Here is a 14,650-nt window from a genome sequence, read left to right as displayed (position 1 = left end):
TCCGTGTACCGTTTTGGCTTGTCCCCGACTTCCCTGTCTGCCTGTGCCCCTGACTATTTGCATGTTCCACGGTTATCCTTGTCTGCCTGTTGCCCTGACCTCGGCCTGTCCATCACCACTGTTTGGTCTGCTGGCTGCTTCCCCCTTCTCCCTGCGGAGTGTGACTTGAGGAATCTCGGGGATGCGACCTGGACCCAGTAGCGGCCAAGACCATCCTTACCATCAAAGGCTCTGGTGAATACAATACTGGGTCTATAAAAAGGTTGCGACTAAGGCCTCATTGTTCCAGCTCAGTTCAGCTGAGTGGATACGGAACTGCAGAGAATATTGTCCCACTGAACGGGATTCTTGGCGGAGACGTAAAAGGGCGCTGGCTGCTGAAGAGACACGAGCCGGTTCTTCAAAGATATTCCGAAAAAGTTTCAAGAAAACAGGCAGGCTAGAAACCACTGGATCATTCAATTCCCACAGAGGGGCAGCCCAGGCTAAGGCCTCCCCGGAGAGGAGAGAAATGATATAGGCTATCTTGGCCCGATCAGACAAGAAGTACTGGGGCAGGAGCTCAAAATGAATAGTGCATTGGCTAAGGAATCCCCTGCAGGCTTTGGAGTCTCCAGAAAAACGGATTGGAGGTGATAACTTCAGTGAATGCGACTCTGCGACTGGTGCAACAGGTGCAGCTGCTGGTTGTACTTGGGGTTGCGGATTCGGGGTTCCCAGCGAGGTCTGAAGCTGATCAAAGCGGGAAGCCAGATCCTGAAGGAAACGCATCACCTGATCCTGATTAGCTTCATGCGTCTCGAGTCTGCGAACAATGCACTGTAATGGATCATCTGCGGGGAGCGGCATGTCGGCCGGATTCATGGCTGTTCAAACTGTCAGGTCACCTGTGGCCAGGTGACAAGTGCACCCCGTAGGGGTCAGGGATGCACCACAGGGTGGTGAATCCTATGGCCGACTGCTGCTAGCAGAGACGAAGCGTGAACCTAAGATCACCCAGGGCGCGGAGTCTAAGACCCAGTATTGTATTCACCAGAGCCTTTGATGGTAAGGATGGTCTTGGCCGCTACTGGGTCCAGGTCGCATCCCCGAGATTCCTCAAGTCACACTCCGCAGGGAGAAGGGGGAAGCAGCCAGCAGACCAAACAGTGGTGATGGACAGGCCGAGGTCAGGGCAACAGGCAGACAAGGATAACCGTGGAACATGCAAATAGTCAGGGGCACAGGCAGACAGGGAAGTCGGGGACAAGCCAAAACGGTACACGGAAGATGATCGTAGCACTCTGCAAACAGGAACTAGCAATACACTGCAGACAGGAACTAAGCATGGAACACTGTTGAACAGCCCCGCAGACCCGCAGAGCAACGGCCAACATAGGCTTCCTGGGATGGACTAGGGTGGAGCCATACAGGAAGAGGAAGTGACAAAAAGGGGAACCAGAGCAGGATCCGCCTCCAACGAACACATGGAGATCAGGCAGGCAGACAGGCTTGATGCATATTCATGACACTAACTAGTTGACAACCTATTACACGTTTGAAGGCCCTGGAACACCAGGACAATGGAATTACCCACAAAATGACCCCATTTTGGAAAGCTAAAACCCCAACGTATAATCTATGAGGCATAATGAGTCTTTTGAACGGTTCATTTTTTTCCAGAAGTTTTTGGAATATGTGGAAAAAAAAATGAAATCGCATATTTTTTACACAAAGTTGTCCATTGATAAGATATTTCCAACACATAGCATGTACATAGCAAAAATGACACCCCAAAATACATTCTGCTACTCCTCCTGAGTAAAACGATACCCCATGTGTGAGACTTCTACACAGCCTGACCACATATAGAGATCCAACATGCAAGGAACACCGTCAGGTGTTCCAGAGACACATAGCATGCACATACCAAGAATTACACCCCAAAATACATTATGCTGAGCAAAGCGTAAACAAAAGATTATCTTGGTAATAGTAGCGCAGTTCTACACAGCAGGATAGCACTGGTCCAGGCAGCAGGCAGGGACTGGTCAGCAACGTCCAGGCAGGGATACTGCAGGTGGTCAGTTCATGCAACAGGCAGAGGCATGATGGCATAGGTCATACAGGCAGCAGGAGGGCCTCGTTCAGGACAGAATGGGGACAGGGGTAGAGGCTTCTCCCACCCAAATCTCTTTGAAGCCTCCGGGCAACCAGACCCTAATCTAGCATGAGAAAACAAAAAAGTTTTCTTCATCCAGAAAAACTTTTCTGGCGCCCCTCACATATGTGAGACCCCTGTGTTGAATCCCACTAGTCCAGTAGCAGGGTACAAGATCAGTCCAAGAGGCAGGCAAAAGGCATGGTCAAACAGTCCGAGGTCAGTTCCAGATCAGGCAGAGGCAGTACAGAATCGTTAGGCAGAAGAATGGTCGAAAAACAGTCCAGGGTCAATTCCAAATCGGGCAGCGGTATTACAAAATCATTAGGCAGAAGGGTGGTCCAATAACAAGCCGGGGTCAGTTACAAAGCAGGCAGTGGCATAAGGGGTGAGAAGGCAGGAACGGAGGATTACGTTTACCATACTAAACTAATACTTTAGTTTAGTATGGTAACGTTTGAAACAGTCAATTATACAGAGGCCTGGTTGTGAAGGACACTCTGCACAATAATAAACTGTGTCCCGTCTGACTCCTACACTGGCACACACTCTACATTTTTTTTGAGCTCGTCGGCCTGATGCTGTGGGAGGGACCTTATCCGGGAAGTGCCGTTCGGAGAGCCGACTTAGAACATCTGATCGGATGTGTTGGGGCAGGTCGTCCGGGAATATCAGGGTAGTGGTAATTTCCTCCAGGTAGCCAAGGAAGGGTAGGGGGTTTTGGGTGGATTTGCGGTAAATAATATGGGAGTTGTAGACGGCCAAATGAAAAAAATAAATTGCTACTTTCTTGTACCAATGGTACGTGCGTCTTGTGGGTAGATATGGTTCCATCATTTGATCATTTAGGTCGACTCCCCCCATGAACAAATTGTAGTCCTGAATGCAGGTGGGTTTTTGGATGGTGGTGCCACGCCTTCTGCGGGTTTCTACAAAGGAATCGTTGTGGATGGACGACAACATGTACACGTCTCTTCTGTCCCTCCACTTCACTGCCAGAACCTCCTTGTTGCGCAGACTCGCCGATTCCCCTTTCTTCAGCTTTGTATTCACAAGGCTTTGAGGAAAGCCTTTCCGGTTCTTTCTGGCGGTGCCACATGCTGGCGTCTTCTTTCGGTGCAGGTTGTGGAACAGAGGAAGAGACGTGTAGAAGTTGTCCACGTACAGGTGGTATCCTTTATCCAGGAGGGGGGTGATAAGTTGCCAGACAACTTTTGCACTTGATCCCAAGTAGTCTGGGCAATCGGGGGGATTCAGCTGGGTGTCCTTCCCTTCGTACACCAAAAAGGAATACAAGTACCCTGTGGCTCGTTCACATAACTTGTACATCTTCTCCCCATAGCGGGCTCTTTTGCTTGGAATGAACTGTTTGATCTTAAGTCGGCCACAAAATTTTACTAGGGACTCGTCGACACAAATGTGTTGTTCCGGGGTATATATTTGGGGGAATAATTCTGAAAAATAATCTAATAAGGGGCGAATTTTGAAAAGCCTATCAAAATTTGGGTCATTTCGGGGAAGGCACTGGGTGTTATCATTGAAGTGGAGGAACCTCAGGATCGTGAAATATCGGTTTCGGGGCATTGATGCAGAAAAGACGGGCATATGATAAATGGGGCGTTTGGACCAAAATGAATGTTTTTCGTTTTTTGGGTTGAGTCCCATACAAAAGGTGAGGCCTAAAAAAATTCTGAACTCCTCCACTGTTAGATCTCTCCAATTGTAGGGACGGGCATAGGACGATGTGGGGTTGTTGGTGATAAACTGTTGGGCATATAGGTTGCACTGGGCCACAACGCTAGAAAGCAGTTCCTCAGTAAAAAATAAATTGAAAAAATGTATTGGGGAAAAATTGTCCGTGTTTACCTGGACTCCTGGCTGGGCAGTAAAAGGGGGAATGTTGGCTTCTCCGGAATTTGGAGGAAGCCACAAGGGGTACTGAAGGGCATAGGGAAGGCTTGCATGGGTCCTTGGCCTTTGCTGCCGAGGTACTGCAGTGCTGGTGGATGGCACTTCGGTGCTGGTGGATGGCACGACGGGGCTGGTGGATGGCATGACGGGGCTGGTGGATGGCATGACGGGGCTGGTGGATGGCATGACGGTGCTGGTGGATGGCACTGCCTCACCAGAGCGCCTTCTTTTGGCGGGCTGATTATCTTCCCCCTCTGAGCCTGTATCGGTTCCACTGCTGTAGACTGGCTCGTAGTCTACATCCACATCCGAATCCAGCTGTGAATCGGAAGACGAGAGCTCCCCGTTGCTCTCGTCACTTGCGGCAATAATTGCAAATGCCTGCTCGGTGGAATAGAGACGCTTAGACATTGTTGCTGGCGACTTCACACAGATGTGTGGCACAGATGTGCACTGAGGCGACACAGATGGGCAGAGATGGGTACTGAGGTGGCAGAGATGGGTACTGAGGTGGCAGAGATGGGTACTGAGGTGGCAGAGATGGGGTGGAATAGATGTGCACTGATGAGGCGGCACAGATGTGCACTGATTGATTGCACAGATGTGCACTGATGAGACGGCACAGATGTGCGATGATTGATTGCACAGATGTGCACTGATGAGGCGGCACAGATGGCACTGATGAGGCGGCTCAGATGGCACTAATGTGGCGAAACAGGTGGGCACTGAGATGGGTACTGATGTGCACCGATGAGGCGGCACAGATGTGCACTGAGGTGGCACAGGTAGGCACTGATGAGGTGGCACAGGTAGGCACTGATGAGGTGGCACAGGTAGGCACTGATGAGGTGGCACAGGTAGGCACTGATGAGGTGGCACAGGTAGGCACTGATGAGGTGGCACAGGTGGGCACTGAAAAGTACTGAGGTGGCAGGTGGGCACTTGGCAGAGGTGGGCACTTGGCACAGGTGGGCACTTGGCACAGGTGGGCACTTGGCACAGGTGGGCACTGGTGGCACAGGTGGACACTGGTGGCACAGGTGGACACTGGTGGCACAGGTGGACACTGGTGGACATTGGTGGCACAGGTATCACTGGGCACTGATTGGGTACTGAGGTGGCAGGTGGGCACTTGGCACAGGTGGGCACTTGGCAGAGGTGGGCACTTGGCAGAGGTGGGCACTTGGCACAGGTGGGCACTTGGCAGAGGTGGGCACTGGGCACTGGTGGCACAGGTGGACACTGGTGGCACAGATGGACACTGGTATCACTGGGCACTGATTGGGCACGTTTTTTTTTTTTCACATTAGATGCTTTTTTTTACTCACAGACAATCACAGTATCTCTCTCTCCTCACACGCGCTGTGTGTGTGAGGAGGGAGAGCCGGCAATGAGAGATGATCTCATATGTTTACATTTGAGATCATCTCTCATTGGCCACAGAATCGCGCTGTAAATAGCCGCTGTGATTGGCTATTTACCGCGATCTGTAATTGGCTGTGTCCAAGGGACACGGCCAGTACAGGAGTTCCCCGATGCGCGCTCGGGAAACGAGGAAAGGGGCGGCCGTAAAAACACGGCCTCCCAGAGATTCAGAGCCACCCGACGGCCGTACAAAGTCGTACAGCCGTCGGGAACTGGTTAAATCATGCCATTATTCTGTCATTGCCAAGTCAAGCCCCTTTTAAATTTACCACACTCTACTGTTATAGCGAGCAAGACAGTCTGGATATACAGTAAAACCTTGGTTTGAGAGTAACTTGGTTTGAGAGCGGTTTGCAAGACGAGCAAAATTGTTTAATAAATTTTGACTTGATATAAGAGAAGCGTCATGTCACAACTGAGTTTAAAGGGGTTGTAAAGGAATTTTTGTTTTCCCAAAATAGCTTCCTTCCCTTAGTGCAGTCCTCCTTCACTTACCTCATCCTTCAATTTTGCTTTTAAATATCCTTATTTCCTCTGAGAAATCCTCACTTCCTGTTCTTCTGTCTGTAACTCACCACCATAATGCGAGGCTTTCTCCCTGGTGTGGAAAAAGCCTCTTGAAGAGGGAGGGGGCGAGCAGGCAAGTCAGGAAATTCTACTTTGCAGATAGAGAAAGGAGCTGTGTGTTAGTGGGCGTCCTGACACTCCTGCTCGCCCCCTCAAGAGGCTTTCTGCACACCAGGAAGAAAGCCTTGCATTACGGTGGTGAGTTGCAGACAGAAGAACAAGTATTATTCTGATCTGTGTCTCCCTTCCCTTCAAATGTTAGCATTGCTATGGGACATCCCATTAAGTAATTAAGGCTCTGTGTCCCGTGATGTATGATCAAGAAAATAGGATTTTTAATACAGCTTACCTGTAAAATCCTTTTCTTGGGAATACATCATGAGACACAGAGCTCCCACCCCTCTTCGGAGTTAAACGTGGAACACTTATTGCTACAAAACTGAGGTACTCTCCATTTGGGAGGAGTTATATAGGGGAGGAACTAAATTTTAATTGGGTTTGCCAGTGTCCAATAACCCGTGGTGACTACATAACCTATTAAGTAATTAAGGCTCTGTGTCCCGTGATGTATTCCCAAGAAAAGGATTTTACAGGTAAGCTGTATTAAAAAAAATAAAAACATTTTGTTTTCTTCTTATGGCAGTCTATCATAACAATATCATCTATTGGTTACATATTACTTTTTTCTTACTTACGATGTTATTTTTCTTACATTGTTTACCTTGCTAGCTGCCCCTCATTGGGTTAACAGACCAAAAGATGAAATCCGTGGTCCAGGAGAACATGTAAAATTCACCTGTGATGTAGATGGCAAGCCCAAACCCAAGATTACCTGGAAAATTAATGGGGAACCTGTAAAAGGTATGAAATAAAAGTCTACTAAACTTTAGTCTAATTTTGTATTCTTCCCTTTGTTTTGTTTTTATACTTTGAATGAAGATAGGAGAATAGGTTGTTTCTGCTACCTCACCTTTGGCTATCCCTTTTTAGTAGGGCTGTTACTGATCAAAATATTTCTGTTCGATTAATCTTTTTTTTTTTTTTTAAATCGGTTAATTGACTAATTTCGATTAATTATAACGCACATACAGATCCAACTACTTTTAGGCTGATTCCCAGTGCAGCTACCAACCACTGGAAAATGGATAGCAGGATACAAAAAACACACAAAGGCAGCACTCGATGGGAATAGCATTAAAACTTTTATAGTCTTCAAGTAGGTAACAAAATAAATATTGCACTAAAGATAAAATCGATGTAGCTACATAAACTGTAAAAATGGTGCGAGTAATACCAAACGGTACCAAAAGCAGTCATAAAAACATGTACTGTAGCTAAGTATGATACTGGTATCAAAATGTGCACAACGATACCACTGCTAAATCCAGATGAGGAGAGGTTAACCTCCCTAGCGGTATGATTATTTCAGAAAAAAAGGTGCTGAAAGCAGTACCATTATTTGCAAGGAAATTTGGCGTTTTATACTTTAGGCCTGTAATTCTTAGGAATAACTCACTTAAAACTATCCAAACAAGAGTCTAGTAGGCATCCCGGGTATGATTTTTTTTTTAAAACAAAATGATAAATTATAATATAATAAATAATTATAAATCATTATAACAAATAATAATATAATTATAATAAAAATTATTCAATAATGTAATCTACTCAAAATCACTGAAATTTGCTCAGTTGCAGAATTGTCACTGTCATTACTTTTATTTTTTTATGACAAATTTCCCCACAAATCGCTATCACACAATTCTGCAAGTGATTATAATTTATTATCGCTGTTTTCTAGCTGCTCTAAAACCATTTTTGACATAAAGGGACACTTTTGGTTGCTATGGACAATCTACAGTTTGCAGGCAGAAAGAACAGTTTTTTTATTATATAAAAGTACATGTAGGACACTTGGCAGACCACTAGGGACAAGGGGGGGGGTGTATTTTTTACATACAGTACTGTAATCTATAAGATTACAGTATACTGTATGTAAGGTGTTTGTTTACCTTTTTGAATTTGGCGCCGTTCTCCGCCCCCGTGCGTCGTAACGTCACAGGGAACGGAGATCGGCGGCACACAGCGCGGTGGCATTGCTGAATCCAGGGACAAGGTAAGTAAACCAAGCCTGTGGATTCAGCGGGACGAGCCCGAGTCTGACTTGGGGTTACCGATCACAGCACAAAAATGTAACCCAGAGTCAGACTCTGGAATACCACCAGGGGGGTTAACATCAGTCCGTCGGCATGTAGATGTCCCATGAAGGGAACTAACACAACTCCCAGTGGATGGTTGTAGAATCCCAGTTTGATAGAGGGAAGTGATAGAGGAAAGTGTAACAGCCCTTGCGTGTGGCAGATAGTAAGGTCCCGCCGGCATGCAGATATGAAGGCACAGTAAAGGAGCCCTTCAGATGGACACGGCAAGCCCCACCGATGTCCGTGACGTTACTGGATCTCCGATGGAACTCCCTGAAGGCCCAGAAGCCGGCGGAGAGGTGAGTACCAATCAAAAGAATTTTAATTGATCAAAAAGATTTTGATCGATCAAAAAAATTAAAGATTAATCGATTAATTAAAAGTTAATTTGCACAGCCCTACTTTTTAGCAGCCAATGCAGGCAGAATAACCATCAGCTTAATGTACATTTTCAATTGCTAAAAGTGGGACTTTTTAGAATTATGTCTAGGATTGCTGAAAGTGAGCGGTGACTTTTTTTTTTTTTTTTTTTAAATATTCTTTATTTATATATATTTCAAGAACATGATATCTCTATCGATACATTTATAGGTTCTATTATATTCCAAAACATGGTACATTTTTCATCCCATTACATTCTTTAATTCTGTTTTTAGTCTCCTCCCTTTCTTCTTTCTTTGTTAACATTACTTTACTTTCCATATATTTTTATATATATCCCGCCACAGAGAAGAAACACAATATTATACCCCTCTTCCTCCTGAGTATCCTTATCTTTTATTTCTCTTTGCTTCTTTTAAAATTTTTATAATCCCCCATCTCTCCCCCCCCCCCAAAAAAAACAGAAAAGGAGAACCCCCCCAAATATCTTCTAGTCCCCCCCCCTACCCCTTACTCTCCCCACTCCCCTTTCCCCTGCCCCCCTGAGGGTCCATGAATATTGGTCTCCCCCATATTTCTCGTTTCTCGAGCAAACCTATTTCCCACCTGTGTTTCCCAATAATCTCTTCCCTTCTTCTGACAGGACAAATATGTTCCATTTTGACCAAGTTTTATTGTATTGCTCTTTTCTGTCTTGTGCCGTTAATACCAGGTCCTCTATGGCCCCCACGTTTCTCACCCTGTTGAGCCATTCAGCAATTGTTGGAGGCCTAGTGCTTTTCCAATTTTTTGCTATACACGCTTAAGCCTCATTGACCATGTGGCATAATACCAAGTTTTTATATACCTGTAAAGGTAATTGCGAGAGATGCAACAGAAAGAACCCCGGATCATCCGGCACGGTACATGCCACAATTTTTTGAGATATCTTTCGTACCTCCCTCCAATATTGCCTAATTTTAGGGCATGTCCAGTATATATGTAGCAGAGTTCCTTGCGCTACGTTGCATCTCCAGCACAGGTCTGAAGCTTCAGGAAAAGACCTTCCTAGTTTTGCTGGCGTATAATACCACCTGGTCAATAATTTGATTCCTGCGTTCTGGTACATATTGATGTATTTAAAGCCAGGTATATCATCTTTTGAAACTGGGCTGGTGTAAAGATCTTATTGAAGTCCCTCCCCCACTTATTAATTGCTGGCATCTCATAGTTCTCTAGTGGGGCTATTAGCAACGTATATATCTTTGAAATTATTCGATCGAGGGGTTCCTTCTCATTACAGTATGTTTCAAATTTAGTCAGTTCCAGTTTAAACCTGCTTATTGGTTCCAGTGACTCCAGAAAGTGTCGCAGTTGTATTGCCTGCCTGTGTTTTATTTCAAATAGGCCCCCTGGTTGCGTCAGGGCCGAGATTGTGGGGCATGTCTCTGATTGGAGAAAGTGTGATACCTGGCTATAGTCCCTCTCTCCCTCTCTCTGAGTTTCCATCCCCGGTCCAAAACTTGGATTTCCCAATACTGGGTATAGTGGGGAAAACTTTGACGAGTATTTAGGGTTTTGGCAGATTTTTGCACTTATAGCTAACGTTGGTCCTATAAAGGGATGTTTTTTAAGATGTTCCGGCAAATTTGCGTAACACCAAGGTGCTCTATCCATAATTTGAGGTCTTTGTGTCTGTGCCAATCTATGACTCTTCCCAAGTGAACTGTTTGATGATATTTAGACACATCTGGAACTGCTAAGCACTTGGGAAGGGTCATTTGATTTCTACTTATCCTTGGTTGTTTATTGGCCCAGATAAACTTAGTAAACAGCATGTTTACTTGCTTAAAATAGGCCCCCGGAATTCCTATTGGTATGGCTTGAAACAAATACAAAAATGTTGGTAATATATTCATTTTGATGATGTTACAGCAGCCAGACCAAGAGTGAAATCCCTGTTGCCATTTATCTAATAAGGAACATGGGGCCAGATTCACAGCTGAGATACGACGGAGTATCTCAGATACTCCGTCGTATCTCTCAGAGTATCTATGCGACTGATTCATAGAATCAGTTACGCATAGATATCCCTAAGATCCGACAGGTGTAATTGTTTTACACTGTCGGATCTTAGGATGCAACACCGCGGCCGCCGCTGGGGGGAGTTTGTGTCGTAAACCAGCGTCGGGTATGCAAATTAGGAGTTACGGCGATTCCCGACGGATTTTCGCGTTCGCTACGTCGCCGCTAGTCTAGTTTCCCGTCGCAAAGTTAGTCTTTTTTTTTGGTGCCCTAACTTTAGTCAGCAATCGTATTGCTGTCTAAAGTATGGCCGTCGTTCCCGCGTCGAAATTTAAAATTTAACGTCGTTTGCGTAACACGTCCGGGAATACGGAAGTACGCTACGCGCGTCGCCGTTCGAAAAAATGACATCACGGCGCGCAAAGCACGATGGGAATTGCGAAACTGAGCATGCACAGTAGGTCCTGCGCGGGAGCGCGCCTAATTTAAATGGCACACGCCCATTTGAATTGGCCCGCCTTGCGCCGGAGGCCGCCGGCATAGTTTTCATCGCAAGTGCTTTGTGAATCAGGCACTTGCGAAGAAAACTTGCTGTGGTGTAACGTATCTACGATACGTTACGCCGCCGCAGTTCTATGTGAATCTGGCCCATGCTTCCTTGTATACTGGTGGGAAATTTACTGCAAATACCTTCTCTAGTCTTGATTGTATGTTTATCCCTAGATATTTCAATGTCGACCCTACCCACTTAAACTTAAACTTAAACTTGGGTTGTAAGTTTTGCTGTACTTTTATAGGGAGGGCTACCCCCATTGCTTCTGATTTTGCATAGTTGATCTTCAGGCCTGCTAATGTCCTATACCCTTCCATTTCCTTCATCAAGTTTGGCAATGAGAGCTGGGGGCAGGATAGTGAGAACAACAGGTCGTCTGCATAGGCAGAGATTTTATATTTCTGATCACCTATTTGAAGACCCTGTATATCTGGGTTTTGCCTTACCCTATTCAAAAGAGGTTCTAATGAGAGTGCAAACAACATCTGGGATAGTGGACACCCCTGGTGCGTTCCATTTGAAATTTTGAAGGTTTTCAAGTAGATACCATTTACTTTTACTGATGCCCGGAATGTTGCATATACTCCTGCTATCCATTTCCGCATGTGTTCTCCTATTCCCATTTGTTTCAGTACTTCAAACATAAAACTCCAACTGACCCTATCAAACACTTTTTCCGCATCCGTACTCAAAAAAATAGAGGACGTTTTTGTTTTGATGGCATAATGTACCAGGTTGAGAACCTTTACAGTATTATCCCCTGCCTCTCGGGTAGGGATAAATCCGACCTGGTCTCGGTGTACCATTTGAGTTAGCAAGGGCTGTAGATGAGAGGCAAGCAGTTTCGTAAAAAGTTTTAGATCTATATTCAGCAATGTGATCGGGCGATAGCTCCCGCACTCCGCCGGGTCTTTCCCCTCCTTCGGAATTACCGAGATATATGCCATAAGTGCCTCTGGCGGCAGTGCGGAAGCCCGGCCGATCTCATTGAAGGCCCTTGTCATGTATGCCCCCAGGGTTGGGAGAAAACATTTATAGTATTGGATCGTAAATCCGTCTGGGCCCAGAGCCTTCCCATGTTTAACTGTCTTCATCACTGTCTCTAGTTCCTCTACTGATATACGGTAGGTGTTTCTAGTTTTTTACAGTCTGGTGATGATAACCTAGGCAGATGTGTGGAGAGAAGGTATTCTTCCATCATGTTCTGATTTCCCTGAGTTGGAGTTAGGTTATAGAGGGACGCATAGTATTCTCTAAATCTCTTGGCTATGTCTTTGGGAAGTGCGAGTGACTGTCCATTTTCCCCCTTAATGTGGGGGATGAATACTTTCTTCCCTTTCTCTCTAAGTTTCCCTGCCAAGATTTTACTACACTTTTCCCCTAGTTCATATGTTGCTTTTCTCCCTGCCTGTATTGCCGCTTTTGCTTTATATCTAAGTAGGTCTGTCAGTTGTCTCCTCAGATGTGCCAATTCTATCCCCACTAGCAGTGTCTGCGCTTTCTTATGTTGTACTTCTAGTGCCTGAATTTCTTTTAACAGGTTTGCTATCTGTCCTTGTCGTGTTCTTTTTAATCGAGAGCCATGTTTAATCAAGATCCCTCTTATCACTACTTTATGTGCTTCACAAATCATGGCCAGGTCACTCCCAAGAGTGTCGTTCATACGAAAGTATGCCTCCATTTCTTTTGCTATGTCTTCCCGAATTTCGGGGATCTGCAGCAGGCTTTCATTCAAACGCCATGGCCACTCCAGTGCAGAGGCTATACTTGACAAAGCAATATGTAACGTCACTGGCGCGTGGTCCGACCATGTTATATTTCCAATTTTTACTTTGTTTACCGCCGTCAACAGATAGTGTGGCACCAGGAAAAGGTCTATGCGAGAGTACATCTGATGCACGTTGGAGAAAAACATGTAGTCTTTTTCAACCTCCAAACATCCACCAACTGCATCTCCTGTAACTTCTGCAAGATCCCCCTCCTGGTCCCCCCTGATATGGAAGAAACCCCAGTTGATGTATCGACCTTGGGATCTAGTGTTATATTGAGGTCTCCCCCTAAGATCAACTTCCCTTCTGCGAATCTCGCCAACTTACTCAGAGTTTTACTCAAAAAGACATCTTGGTGCACATTTGGTGCATAAACCGACACCAATGTCACGTTTGTGCTTCCAATATGTCCCTTTAAGAAAATAAAACAACCCTCTGTGTCCACCAGTTTGTCTGACAGGGACCAAGGTATCCGATTTGAGATTAGAATTGATACCCCTTTTGACTTTGAGGTCTGGTTACATGCATGGTATGTGCAGGGATAAAATCTATTTTGTAAATATGGGGGACCCCCTTTCTTAAAATGTGTCTCCTTTATGAATGCTACATCTGCGCGGGTTTGTTGTAACTCGCTTATAAGCATTCTCCTTTTCTCAGGGACGTTAAGTCCTTTAGCGTTAATAGTGGTTAACCTTATTCCCTCCATCCTGGAAGCGGGGGAGAACAACACAGAGAGGGGCAGAAAGAGAGAGAGAGAGAAAAAAATATATAAACTCCAAACGCCCTCCCCCTTTTTCTAATTCCCCTACTTCTAAATATTCCACTAACCACCTCCCCCCTTAACCCCACCCTCTAGAGAGGCACCCACTAATGAACCTCTAGTCTTACGGTTGCCGTGGGTGCAGGCCTAATTGGGGATTGGCCTAAAACAACAGAGGTGCATCCCCCCTCCTCCCCCACCACCCTTCTCAGCTACCTCTCCCTAATTCCACTTTCCAAGCTCCCCTCTTTTTTGCTAAAGAGGACCTTATCATTCAAAGGGCCTCCACTGTATATTCCTCTTCTTCTTTTCTTTTCCTTCCCCCTTTCCTTCCTTCTTCTTCCCTTCCCTTTCTTCTTCCTTTCCCCTTTCTTTCCCTCCTTATCCATCCCCTATTTTTCTATCTTACCCCTCCCTGCTTTCTATTCCCTCTTCCAACTTCCATCAACGCCATCCCCAGTCACCTCCCAACCCCCCTCGGTGGGTCTTCCAAATATTAACTGTTTCTTCTTCCCTCTTGGGAGTTCCTTCCACCTCTTAATGAGTTTCATTCTCTCTCGTGTCCATGTGTGTGTGCCTTCTGACTTTATACCACCCCATTTTGTGTTCCATATGTTCCCCTCACCCTCCACTTTTCCCTACTTATATTTGAATCCCCTAACTATATTTTTAATCCCCTCTCCCCTTTCTGCGTGTGTCCCTCCTCACCCCTTACATTCCTGCCTCCCTTTCCCCTTTTCCTGTGTACCTCCCTTTCTACCTCCTATCTGTGTCACCCCACCAACCTTTTATCCTATATTCCCCCTCATCTTTGTGTCCGTATACCACCTTCTTCCCCTTTTATATAAAGTGTGCATAATAGTTATCCTGTGCATATCTCTATATCCCTGAAACCCTAAGTCTATACAAGACTACCTAAGGATAGATCGATACAATCAG

At 45.6% G+C, this 14,650-nt stretch overlaps 1 protein-coding gene across 1 annotated transcript in view; it reads left to right on the top strand.

Annotated features, from left to right (window-relative positions):
- Positions 1–6,753: 6,753 nt before the first annotated feature.
- The window catches only part of LOC120914250 (neural cell adhesion molecule L1-like), a 98,316-nt gene continuing 90,419 nt past the window's right edge, over positions 6,754–14,650 (top strand). The window contains exon 1 of the mRNA XM_040324874.1: positions 6,754–6,904. The gene's annotated coding sequence lies outside the window, so the exon portion shown is untranslated. The remainder of the gene's footprint in view (positions 6,905–14,650) is intronic.

This window comes from Rana temporaria, chromosome 9 (assembly GCF_905171775.1).
Source record: "Rana temporaria chromosome 9, aRanTem1.1, whole genome shotgun sequence".
In the NCBI taxonomy this organism is placed as follows: Eukaryota; Metazoa; Chordata; class Amphibia; order Anura; family Ranidae; genus Rana; species Rana temporaria.
Note: the sequence above shows the minus strand (reverse complement) of the source record. Positions and strands in the feature narration are given on the sequence as shown.